Here is a 13,772-nt window from a genome sequence, read left to right as displayed (position 1 = left end):
ACTAAAGCTGGCGTTTAACTCCAAGGAGAGTCTCTACACGAAATTTCTTCATTGCTCAGCCCAAACACACACCAAGTGGGCCGGAAGTGGATTTTATGTCATTATCATCTATGTACTAGTTTTCTATAAGTAGGACCTTTTACTATTGTATAGAGGAGATATAGAGGACTTTTGGTAGCTATCTTTGTTTTATGCTATCTTAGACCTTTGGGAGGCTGGCCATTCGGCCATGCCTAGACCTTGTTCTTATGTATTTTCAAACGGTGGAGTTTCTACACCATAGATTAAGGTGTGGAGCTCTGCTGCACTCGAGTATTAATGCAATTATATTGTTCTTCCATCATTCCGCTTGTTCTTTGTCAAGATATCACTTGTTCTTCAACATGATGAAGGTGATGATTGACGCCCTCACCATTCTCACCCATGAACAAGGTGACTGACAACCATTCTTGTTCTACAAGCATCTGAGGCTTAGTGAATGTCTCTTGGATTCCTGATTGCACGATGCATGGTTGATCGCCTGACAACCGAGTGCTCGCCTGACAAACGAGCCAACCATTCCGTGAGATCAGAGTCTTCGTGGTATAGGCAGGGACTTGATGGCAGCATTCAAGAGAATCCGGAAGGTCTAACCTTGTCTGTGGTATTCTGAGTAGGATTCAATGATTGAATGACTGTGACGTGCTTCAAACCTGTAACCTACTGGGCGTTAGTGACAGACGCAAAAGAGTGATTCTATTCCGGTAGGGGAGGGAACCAAACCGGTGATTGGCAGCACTGTGACAGAGTGCGTGCATTAGCTTTCACTGCGCGGATGGGAGGTAGCTGCTGACAACAGTGAAACCCTACACGAGCTTGCCATGGAAAGGAGTAAGAAAGGATTGGATGAAGGCAGTAGGAAAGCAGAGAGACGGAAGGGAAGGCATCTTCATACACTTGTCTGAAGCTCTTACACCAATGATATACATAAATATCACTATCTTTATCTTTTATGCTATTTTCGTTCATCATATACATTAGAGTTTGCCTGACTAAGATTTACAAGATGACCATAGCTTGCTTCAATGCTAACAATCTCCGTGGGATCGACCCTTACTCACGTAAGGTATTACTTGGACGACCCAGTGCACTTGCTGGTTAGTTGTGCGAAGTTGTGTAATGCCATGGAATTGAACCACCAAGTTTTTGGAGTTCATGACCAGGGATTATGAGAGTTGTGAAAAAGTATTGTTCACAATTTCGCGCACCAAGTTTTTGGCGCCGTTGCCGGGGATTGTTCAAGTTTTGAGCAAGCTTTTTGTCCGGTAACATCAGTGCCAAATTTCTGATCCGGCAACAAGCACCAAGTTTTTGCCGCCGTTGCCGGGGATTGTTCAAGTTTTGAGCAAGCTTTTGGTAACAATGCCTGGGATTGTTCTAGTTTGGACAACTGACGGTTCATCTTGTTGCTTAGATTAGGTATTTATTTTTTTCAAAATTCTTGAAGATGAATTCTAGAGTTTCATGATGATTTGTTGAAATCTGGCTGGCTGAGAAGCCATGTCTAATCTGATTGGACCGAGGTTTCAACTTATCACCACAAGAGCTTGTTGATTCTCATCAATTTTGCTCTTGGAGCAGTGATCTGCTAAGATTTGGCTGACCTTTGGTCATGTCTAGTGTTTTGGACCGAAGCTTTCCTTGAAAGCTTGGCTGGCTGTGAAGCCATGTCTAATTCCTGGACCGGAGTCTTAGACTAGCATTGCACTGATTCCTGGAATTCTCATTGAGAATTTTGATACCTTTTCCCACTTAATTTTCGAAAAACACAAAAAAAAATTTACAAAATCATAAAAACCAAAAATATTTGATGTTTCCTGCTTAAGTCTAGTGTCTCATCTTAAGTTTGGTGTCAATTGCATGCATTCATTCATGTGTCTTAAGGATCCTCAAGTAATTCTTGATGATTTTTGTGTTCTAATTTTTGAATTCTATTGACTTGAAGTATTTTGTGTGTCTCATATGCATTCTCATATTGTTAGTGTCAGTAGTATACAAACTGCTAAGTTTGGTGTCTTGCATGCATTGTTAATTGATTCCTTTTGCATTTTAATTATTAAAAATCCAAAAATATTTTTAATTGGTGTCTTTTCAAGTCGATGATACAAAGAATTGAAGATTCAGAACATACTGCAGAGGAATTATACAGAAAAAGCTGAGCATTCAAAAATGCCCAGTGAAGAAGGCAGACTGGCGTTTAAACGCCAGCCAGGGCACCTGGTTGGGCGTTTAACGCCCAAAGAGGTAGCATTTTGGGCGTTAAACGCCAGAATGTATACCATTCTGGGCGTTTAACGCCAGGATGGTGCTAGGGGGAAGATTTTGTTTTCAAATCAATTTTTTTTCAAGTTTTTAAAGTTTTTCAAAACCAAATCTTTTCCAAATCATATCTTTTCAATCAAATATTTTCAAAATCAATTTCTTTCCTTTTTCAAAGATACTTACTAACAATTAATGATTTGATTGAACATTTTTTGCCTTTTCTGTTGAGGAAGGTTTTATGTTTGAATCATATCTTTTCTTGTTAGGCAAGTCATTAATTTTTAAAATCATATCTTTTCAAATTGTTTTCAAATCATATCTTTTAAAATTGTTTTCAAATCATATCTTCTCAATCACATTTTTTTAAAACCAATCATATCTTCTCAATCACATCTTTTTCAAAATAAGTTTTCAATCAAATCTTTTTGACTTCTAATTTCAAAATCTTTTTCAAAAATCACTTGATTTCTTTTCCACTTTCAATTTTCGAAAATTATCAATCAAGTTTTCAAAATGTTTTCAAAATCTTTTAATTGAATTTTCGAAAATTCTCTTCCCTCCTTCCCACATCCTTCTATTTATGGAGTACTACTCCTTCCAAATGCACAATTCGAACCTTATCTAATTAAAGTTCGAATTCTTCTTCTCCTTCTTCTTTCTATTTCTCTTTTCCTCTGACATTTCAAGGAATCTCTATACTGTAACATAGAGGATTCCACATTTTCTTGTTCTCTTCTCTTTCATATGAGCAGGAGCAGAGACAGAGGCATTCTTGTTGAAGCTGACCCTGAACCCGAGAGAACCTTGAAGAGAAAGCTAAGAGAAGCCAAGGCACAACTCTCTTTAGAGGACCTGACCGAATTCTTCAAGGAAGAAGAACACATGGCAGCCGAAAACAACAACAATGCCAACAATGCAAGGAAGGTGCTGGGTGACTTCACTGCACCTACTCCTGATTTCTATGGGAGAAGCATCTCTATCCCTGCCATTGGAGCAAACAACTTTGAGCTTAAGCCTCAATTAGTTTCTCTAATGCAATAGAATTGCAAGTTCCATGGACTTCCAATGGAAGATCCTCATCAGTTTTTAGCTGAATTCTTGCAAATCTGTGACACAGTCAAGACTAATGGGGTTAACCCTGAGGTCTATAGACTGATGCTATTCCCTTTTGCTGTAAGAGACAGAGCTAGAATATGGTTGGATTCTCAACCTAAAGAAAGCCTGGACTCTTGGGAAAAGCTAGTCAATGCCTTCTTGGCAAAGTTCTTTCCACCACAAAGATGGAGTAAGCTTAGAGTGGAAGTCCAAACCTTCAGACAGAAGGATGGAGAATTCCTCTATGAAGCTTGGGAAAGATACAAACAATTAATCAGAAGATGTCCTTCAGACATGCTTTCTGAATGGAGCATCATAGGTATTTTCTATGATGGTCTCTCTGAACTATCCAAGATGTCTTTGGATAGCTCTGCTGGAGGATCTCTTCATCTGAAGAAGACGCCTGCAGAAGCTCAAGAGCTAATTGAAATGGTTGCAAACAACCAATTCATGTATACTTCTAAAAGAAATCCTGTGAACAATGGGACTAGTCAGAAGAAAGGAGTTCTTGAGATTGACACTCTGAATGCCATATTGGCTCAGAACAAGATATTGACTCAACAAGTCAATTTGATTTCTCAAAGTCTGTCTGGAATGCAAAATGCACCAAGCAGTACTAAGGAAGCTTCATCTGAGGAAGAAGCCTATGATCCTGAGAACCCTTCAATGGAAGAGGTGAACTACCTAGGAGAACCCTATGGAAACACCTACAATTCTTCATGGAGAAATCACCCCAATTTCTCATGGAAGAATCAAGAGAGACCTCAACAAGGTTTCAATAACAATAATGGTGGAAGAAACAGGTTTAGCAATGGCAAGCCTTTTCCATCATCCTCTCAGCAACAGACAGAGAGTTCTAAGCAGAATACTTCTGACTTAGCAACAATGGTCTCTGATCTAATAAAGACCACTCAAAGTTTCATGAATGAAACAAGGTCCTCCATCAGAAATTTGGAAGGACAAGTGGGTCAGCTGAGCAAGAAAGTTACTGAACTCCCTCCTAGCACTCTCCCAAGTAATACAGAAGAAAATCCAAAAAGGAGAGTGCAAAGCCATAGACATGGCCGAATATGGAGAGGAAAGAGAGGAGGAGGACGCCACTGAGGAAGACCTCAGTGGGCGTGTACCAATCTCCTCTGAGTTCCTCAATGAGGAACAATGGGAATCTGAGGCTCAAATGAGACCATAGAGATTCCATTGGACTTACTTCTGCCATTCATGAGCTCTGATGAGTATTCTTCCTCTGAAGAGGATGAGTATGTCACTGAAGAGCAAGTTGCTAAATACCTTGGAGCAATCATGAAACTGAATGACAAGTTATTTGGAAATGAGACTTGGGAGGATGAACCTCCCTTGCTCACCAAAGAACTGGATGACTTGTCTAGGCAGAAACTGCCTCAAAAGAGGCAGGATCCTGGGAAGTTTTCTATACCTTGTACCATAGGCACCATGACCTTCAAGAAGGCCTTGTGTGACTTAGGGTCAAGTGTAAACCTCATGCCCCTCTCTGTAATGGAGAAATTAGGGATCTTTGAGGTGCAAGCTGCAAGAATCTCATTAGAGATGGCAGACAACTCAAGAAAACAAGCTCATGGACTTGTAGAGAATGTTTTGGTGAAGATTGAAGACCACTACATCCCTACTGATTTCATAGTCCTAGAGACTGGGAAGTGCATGGATGAATCCATCATCCTTGGCAGACCCTTCCTAGCCACAGCAAAGGCTGTGATTGATGTTGATAGAGGAGAGTTGATCATTCAAGTAAATGAAGAATCCTTGGTGTTTAAGGCCCAAGGACATCCTCTATCATCATGGAGAGGAAGCAGAAGAGCTTCTCTCAAACAGAGCCAAGCAGAGCCCCCACAGTCAAACTCTAAGTTTGGTGTTGGGAGGCCACAACCAAACTCTAAGTTTGGTGTTGAACCCCACATTCAAACTCTAAGTTTGGTGTTGGGAGGTTCCAACACGGTTCTGAGTATTTCTGAGGCTCCATGAGAGTCCTCTGTCAAGCTAATGACATTAAAGAAGCGCTTGTTGGGAGGCAACCCAATGTTTTATAGTTAACTATTTTCTTTTGTTATTTTATTTTTTTGTAGGTTGATGATCATAAGAAGTCACAAAAACAATGAAAAAAGCAAAACAGAATGAAAACAGGAAGAAAAACAGCACACCCTGGAGGAAGAAGCTGCTGGCGTTTAAACGCCAGTAAGCCTAGCAGTTGGGCGTTTAACGCCCAGTCTGGCACCATTCTGGGCGTTTAACGCCAGAAAGGGGCACCAGACTGGCGTTAAACGCCAGTAAAGGGCAACAACCTGGCGTTAAACGTCAGGAATGGGCACCAGCCCGGCGTTTAACGCCAGAAATAGCTCAAAACGTGATTTTGAGCAACATTTGGTGCAGGGATGACTTTCCTTGACACACAGGATCTGTGGACCCCACAGGACCCCACCATCACTCTCTCTCTTCTTCCCCCATTCACCAATCACCTCAATACCCCTTCCCCAAAAAAACCCTTCACCTATCAAATCCCATCTTTCTCTTCACCACTCACATCCATCCTTCATAAATCCCCACCAACCTCACCCTTCAAATTCAAACCACTTTCCCTCCCAAACCCACCCTCCATGGCCGAACCATTACCCCCCCTCTCTCCTATATATACCCTTCTTCAACCTTTCATTTTCACACAACCTAAACACCCTTTCTTACCTTTCTTGGCCGAACACACCACCTTCCCCCTCTTCCTCATTTCTTCTTCTTCTACTCTCTTCTTTCTTCTTTTGCTCGAGGACGAGCAAACATTTTAAGTTTGGTGTGGTAAAAGCGTTGCTTTTTCATAACCATTTATGGCATCCAAGGCTGGAGAAACCTCTAAAAAGAGGAAAGGGAAGGCAAAAGCTTCCACCTCCGAGTCATGGGAGATGGATAGATTCCTCTCAAGGGTGCATCAAGTCCACTTCTATGAAGTTGTGGCCTTGAAAAAGGTGATCCCCGAGGTCCCCTTTTCACTCAAAAAGGGTGAATATCCGGAGATCCGCCATGAGATCCGAAGAAGAGGTTGGGAAGTACTCACCAACCCCATTCAACAAGTCGGAATCTTGATGGTTCAAGAGTTCTATGCCAATGCATGGATCACCAAGAACCATGACCAAAGTGTGAACCCGAATCCTAAGAATTATCTCACTATGGTTCGGGGGAAATACTTAGATTTCAGTCCGGAGAGTGTGAGGGTGGCGTTCAACTTGCCTATGATGCAAGGAGATGAGCACCCTTACACTAGGAGGGTCAACTTTGATCAAAGGTTGGACCAAGTCCTCACAACCATATGTGAAGAGGGCGCACAATGGAGGCAAGATTCAAGAGGAAAGCCGGTTCAATTGAGAAGGCATGACCTCAAGCCCGTGGCTAGAGGATGGTTAGAGTTCATACAACGCTCAATCATTCCCACTAGCAACCGGTCCGAAGTTACCATAGACCGGGCCATCATGATTCATAGCATCATGATTGGAGAAGAAGTGGAAGTTCATGAGGTTATAGCTCAAGAACTCTACAAGGTGGCAGACAAGACCTCTACTTTGGCAAGGTTAGCCTTTCCTCATCTCATCTGTCACCTCTGTTATTCAGTTGGAGTTGACATAGAGGGAGATACCCCCATTGATGAGGACAAGCCCATCACCAAGAAAAAGATGGAGTACACAAGAGACCCCTCTCACCATGAGATCCCTGAGATTCCTCAAGGGATGCACTTTCCTCCACAAAATTATTGGGAGCAATTAAACACCTCCCTAGGAGAATTGAGTTCCAACATGGGACAACTAAGGGTGGAGCATCAAGAACACTCCATTCTCCTCCATGAAATTAGAGAAGACCAAAGAATCATGAGGGAGGAGCAACAAAGACAAGGAAGAGACATTGAGGAGCTCAAGCACTCCATAGGATCTTCAAGAGCAAGAAAGAGCCGCCATCACTAAGGTGGACCCGTTCCTTGATTTCCTTGTTCTTTATTTTTCTGTTTTTCGATTTTTATGCTTATGGTTATCCATGTTTGTGTCTTGTGATCATTAGTGTCTTAGTGTCTATGCCTTAAAGTTATGAATGTCCTATGAATACATCACCTTTCTTGAATAAAAAACGTGCTTAATTGAAAAGGAAAGAAGTGCATGAATTCTGAATTTTATAATAGTTTAATTATTTTGATGTGGTGGCAACACTTTTGTTCTCTGAATGTATGCTTGAACAGTGCATATGTCTTTTGAATTTGTGGTTCATGAATGTTGGCTCTTGAAAGAATGATGAGAAAGGAGACATGTTACTGAGGATCTGAAAAATCATTAGAAATGATTCTTGAAGCAAGAAAAAGCAAAAAAAAAAAAGGGAAAAGCAAACGAAAAAAAAAACCGAAAAAGAAAAAAAAAGAAAGAGAAAAAGAAAGAAAAAGAAAGAATAAAGTTGTGATCCAAGGCAAATAAGAGTGTGCTTAAGAACCCTGGACACCTCTAATTGGGGACTTTAGCAAAGCTGAGTCACAATCTGAAAAGGTTCACCCAATTATGTGTCTGTGGCATGTATGTATCCGGTGGTAATACTGGAAGACAGAGTGCTTTGGGCCACAGCCAAGACTCAATAAATAGCTATGTTCAAGAATCATCATACTTTACTAGGAGAATCATTAACACTATCTGGATTCTGAGTTCCTAAAGAAGCCAATCATTCTAAATTACAAGGGATAGAGTGAGATGCCAAAACTATTTAGAGGCAACAAGATAAAAAACCCGCTCATCTAATTAATACTGATTTTCATAGATGTTTTTGGAGTTCATTGCATATTCTCTTCTTTTTATCTTATTTGATTTTCAGTTGCTTGGGGACAAGCAACAATTTAAGTTTGGTGTTGTGATGAGCGGATAATTTGTATGCTTTTTGGCATTGTTTTTAGTATATTTTTAGTATGATCTAGTTAGTTTTTAGTATATTTTTATTAGTTTTTAGTTAAAATTCACTTTTCTGGACTTTACTATGAGTTTGTGTGTTTTTCTGTGATTTCAGGTATTTTCTGGCTGAAATTGAGGGACCTGAGCAAAAATCTGATCCAGAGACTCAAAAGGACTGCAGATGCTGTTGGATTCTGACCTCCCTGCACTCGAAATGGATTTTCTGGAGCTACAGAAGCCCAATTGGCGCGCTCTCAACGGCGTTGGAAATTAGACATCTTGGGCTTTCCAGCAATATATAATAGTCCATACTTTGCCCAAGATTTGATGGCCCAAACCGGCGTTCAAAGTCACCTCAAGAAATTCCAGCGTTAAACGCCGGAACTGGCACCTAATTGGGAGTTAAACGCCCAAACTGGCACTAAAGCTGGCGTTTAACTCCAAGGAGAGTCTCTACACGAAATTTCTTCATTGCTCAGCCCAAACACACACCAAGTGGGCCCGGAAGTGGATTTTTATGTCATTTACTCATCTATGTACTAGTTTTCTATAAGTAGGACCTTTTACTATTGTATAGAGGAGATATAGAGGACTTTTGGTAGCTATCTTTGTTTTATGCTATCTTAGACCTTTGGGAGGCTGGCCATTCGGCCATGCCTAGACCTTGTTCTTATGTATTTTCAACGGTGGAGTTTCTACACACCATAGATTAAGGTGTGGAGCTCTGCTGCACCTCGAGTATTAATGCAATTACTATTGTTCTTCCATTCAATTCCGCTTGTTCTTTGTCCAAGATATCACTTGTTCTTCAACATGATGAAGGTGATGATTGACGCCCATCACCATTCTCACCCATGAACAAGGTGACTGACAACCATTCTTGTTCTACAAGCATCTGAGGCTTAGTGAATGTCTCTTGGATTCCTGATTGCACGATGCATGGTTGATCGCCTGACAACCGAGTGCTCGCCTGACAAACGAGCCAACCATTCCGTGAGATCAGAGTCTTCGTGGTATAGGCAGGACTTGATGGCAGCATTCAAGAGAATCCGGAAGGTCTAACCTTGTCTGTGGTATTCTGAGTAGGATTCAATGATTGAATGACTGTGACGTGCTTCAAACCTGTAACCTACTGGGCGTTAGTGACAGACGCAAAAGAGTGATTCTATTCCGGTAGGGGAGGGAACCAAACCGATGATTGGCAGCACTGTGACAGAGTGCGTGCATTAGCTTTCACTGCGCGGATGGGAGGTAGCTGCTGACAACAGTGAAACCCTACACGAGCTTGCCATGGAAAGGAGTAAGAAAGGATTGGATGAAGGCAGTAGGAAAGCAGAGAGACGGAAGGGAAGGCATCTTCATACACTTGTCTGAAGCTCTTACACCAATGATATACATAAGTATCACTATCTTTATCTTTTATGCTATTTTCGTTCATCATATACATTAGAGTTTGCCTGACTAAGATTTACAAGATGACCATAGCTTGCTTCAATGCTAACAATCTCCGTGGGATCGACCCTTACTCACGTAAGGTATTACTTGGACGACCCAGTGCACTTGCTGGTTAGTTGTGCGAAGTTGTGTAATGCCATGGAATTGAACCACCAAGTTTTTGGAGTTCATGACCAGGGATTATGAGAGTTGTGAAAAAGTATTGTTCACAATTTCGCGCACCAATCACATTCATCAAGTTGAAGAACAAGTGATATCTTAGAACAAGAACAAGCGGAATTGAATAGAAGAACAATAGTAATTGCATTAATACTCGAGGTACAACAGAGCTCCACACCTTATTCTATGGTGTGTAGAAACTCCACCGTTGAAAATACATAAGAACAAAAGTGATCATTGGCTTCAGACCCAGAGAGGGAACCAGAAGAACCCAGATGAGAATACAATAGTAAAAGGTCCTACTTATAGAGAACTAGTAGCCTAGGGTTTACAGGGATGAGTAAATGACATAAAAATCCACTTCCGGGCCCACTTGGTGTGTGCTTGGGCTGAGCATTGAAGCATTTTCGTGTAGAGACTCTTCTTGGAGTTAAACACCAGCTTTGGTGCCAGTTTGGGCGTTTAACTCCCATCCTTGTGCCAGTTCCGGCGTTTAACGCTGGGAATTCTGATGGTGACTTTGAACGCCAGTTTGGGCCATCAAATCTTGGGCAAAGTATGGACTATCATATATTGCAGGAAAGCCCAGGATGTCTACTTTCCAACGCCATTGAGAGCGCGCCAATTAAGCTTCTGTAGCTCCAGAAAATTCACTTCGAGTGCAGGGAGGTCAGAATCCAACAGCATCTGCAGTCCTTTTGAGTCTCTGGATCAGATTTTTGCTCAAGTCCCTCAATTTCAGCCAGAAAATACCTGAAATCACAGAAAAACACAAAAACTCATAGTAAAGTCCAGAAAAGTGAATTTTAACTAAAAACTAATAAAAATATACTAAAAACTAACTAGATCATACTAAAAACATACTAAAAACAATGACAAAAAGCGTACAAATTATCCGCTCATCAAAGGATTAGTTGGCCTCATGTCTTCTCGCAATAAAGTTTTAGAGATGTCTTCCAAAGTTCCCGAGGGGATGTCCGATTGGCTGGACTCCCTTGTTTTGTTGTGTGTTTCTGTTGTGCATGCTGAATTTTACACAGAGCTGAGGAAGTGCCATAGGATTTGTGGTAACAATGCTCGTGAGGAGGATTACGAGCTTGTTGCTCCTGATTCTGATGAGAGAGTTTTTTTTTTTACTTCCATTGAGAGGGAGCGTCCCTTTTTCTATGCCTATGAATACTTCTTCAGCCAGTTGAACGTTACTTTTCCTTTTACTGCTTTAGAGACCGACCTGTTGTGGTCGTGTAATATTGCTCCATCCCAGCTTCACCCTAATTCCAGGGGTTTTATTAAAATTTTTCAACTTCTCTGTCGTGAATTAGATGTAACACCTTCCCAGATTCTTTTCCTTTATTTATTTGTTTCTGCCAAGCCTAGCGGTTCTTCAAAAAAGAAGGCTTCCTGGGTTTCCTTCAGGTCCGCCCAGGGCCACAAAGTTTTTGCTATGTATGATGAGTCCTTTAAGGACTTCAAGAATTACTTCTTTAAGGTTCGTGCTGTCGAGGGGGCCCGCCCCTTTTTTCTTGACGAAAATAATGAGCCTTCTTTCCCTCTAGAGTGGCAGAGGGATGTGAGAGTGTCTCGTTATACTTGGGAGATGCTTGATGATGTTGAGCGTGCTTTTGTTGTTGTTCTTGAGGATCTGTGGGGGAAACCACCCCACCTTGATACAAAAAGGTTTTTGAATGACCCGTCCTTCGTTCGGACTGTTTTAGGTACTTGTCTGACTTGTCTCTTATACTTGTTTCTTAATTTTTTCTTCCCTTTGTTGTGACCATAACTCTTTGCTATGGCTAATTCTGTATTTGCAGAGATGTCTAAGAACAATGACTCCATGAAGGCCTTTAAAAGGGGAAAGAAGGCAACTGCTGCTCTGAACATCTCGGCCAAAGTGACCGATAAGGGATCTTCTCAGGTCCCAGTGAAGCCTCCTGTGCCGAGTTCTCTCGGGCCGAAGAAAGTAATTCCTACTCCTCGGTTTCATCAGGTCGATCCTCCTCAGACTTCTGTCGTTGCTTCTGGTGTCCCTCCCTTAAAAAAGCAAAAAACATCCGAGCCCTTTAACCTGGATGCCCCGGACTTTGATGCTATCGAGTTTGTTGACCAACAAATTGCCCCCTATGGTGGGCTTTCTATGGACGACGTGTCTCTTCTTCAGCATCTCGATTTTATCACAAAGAGTAGTGTGAAGATGGCTCATATGGGTGCGGCTATTTTTCGAACAGTTCAGGGGATCCCGATTTATGCCACAAAATCCTTCATGGAGGAGGCCAAGTCAGAATTTGATCGGATTAAGGGTCTGAAGGATGAGTTGGAGGTGAAGTTGGCGAAGGTGGAGAAGGAGCTGGAGGGTGAGAAGGCCAGCTCTATTGCCTTGGCTGCTTCTTTGAAGTTGGCTGAGGACATGGCACTGAAGCATAAGGATAGCTATGTCTCGGCTTATAGGGAATTGATGTATCTTCGGGATGATTTGGAAACTGCTCGGATTAATTATGGTGAGCTTCAGGGTCACCTTGTGGGCAGCGTAACTGCCGCCTCCGAGAACCTGATGGAGCAGTTCCGGATTGTTGCTCCTGATGCCAACTTGACTCTCATCAGCCTGGACAATATTGTGAGGGATGGTAAGATTGTTCCTGATGACCAAGATGATGATGAGGCTGACCCTCCCCCAGTGCCTTCTCTTAAAGTGTCGCCCTCCTCAGTTCCTCCCGTTACGTCCGATCCGGATTGCCAGATTCTGAACCGGGATGATGGAACTGTAGATGCTGTGCCTATTCAGACTTGCCCTCCTTCTCCCCGTACTGATGCTACCGGGAAGGCTCCAGATCTTGGTTGATCTCCTTTAAGTATTTGTGTAAATAGCCCGGTTTGTGGGCTTTGAACTCTTTTTTGTGAATGATGTTTTATTGACTGTTGATACTCCAGTTGCTATTTTTAGCAACTTTATTTTTGAAAACAAAATGGTTTCTCTGAGGTTGATTTTGGCGGCCTCTTGAAGCTTTATCATACTATGCTTTCATTGTGCTTTAGCAAGGTATCTGTTGGAATCTTTGCTGCTTGGCCTCTTTAGATTACTTTCGTACTTTTTGTTTGTAGCTTGGATCCTTTTGAGGTCGTGACATGTGAGGGGTCCAACTTGTTTCTCGGTTTCTTCGCTTTTGTTTGTATTTTTAGCGCCTTATAACCGATTTCTTTATGTTGGTCCCCTTCTAAGTTATTTTTTGTAATCCTCTTTCCTGGACCTTTGCCAGGTCTCTTTTAAGGGATTACTTTTATAACTTATCTTTGTAAGAGACCAACTTCGTTAGGTCGATCTCTTCTAAGTTGTTTTTGTAATCCTCTTTCTTGGACCTTTATTAGGTCTCTTTCAGGGATTACTTTTACAACTTGTTTTGTAGGAGACCGATTTCGTTAGGTCAATCTCTTCTAAGTTGTTTTTGTAATCCTCTTTCTTGGACCTTTGTTAGGTCTCTTTCAGGGCTTACTTTTACAACTTGTTTTGTAGGAGACCGACTTCATTAGGTCGATCTCTTCTAAGTTGTTTTTGTAATCCTCTTTCTTGGACCTTTATTAGGTCTCTTTCAGGAATTACTTTTACAACTTGTCTTTGTAGGAGACCGACTTCGTTAGGTCGATCTCTTCTAAGTTGTTTTTGTAATCCTCTTTCTTAGACCTTTATTAGGTCTCTTTCAGGGATTACTTTTACAACTTGTCTTTGTAGGAGACCGATTTCGTTAGGTCGATCTCTTCGAAGTTGTTTTTGTAATCCTCTTTCTTGGATCTTTGTTAGGTCTCTTTCAGGGATTACTTTTACAACTTGTTTTGTAGGAG

General features: G+C 41.6%; 1 non-coding gene across 1 annotated transcript; it reads right to left on the bottom strand.

Annotated features, from left to right (window-relative positions):
* Positions 1–3,588: 3,588 nt before the first annotated feature.
* On the bottom strand, positions 3,589–3,696 carry LOC130959046 (small nucleolar RNA R71). The gene has a single exon (XR_009078142.1). It is a non-coding gene; the product is annotated as a small nucleolar RNA R71 (small nucleolar RNA).
* Positions 3,697–13,772: the final 10,076 nt, after the last annotated feature.

Source organism: Arachis stenosperma, chromosome 10, assembly GCF_014773155.1.
Source record: "Arachis stenosperma cultivar V10309 chromosome 10, arast.V10309.gnm1.PFL2, whole genome shotgun sequence".
In the NCBI taxonomy this organism is placed as follows: Eukaryota; Viridiplantae; Streptophyta; class Magnoliopsida; order Fabales; family Fabaceae; genus Arachis; species Arachis stenosperma.
This window is presented reverse-complemented; position numbering and strand designations above follow the sequence as displayed.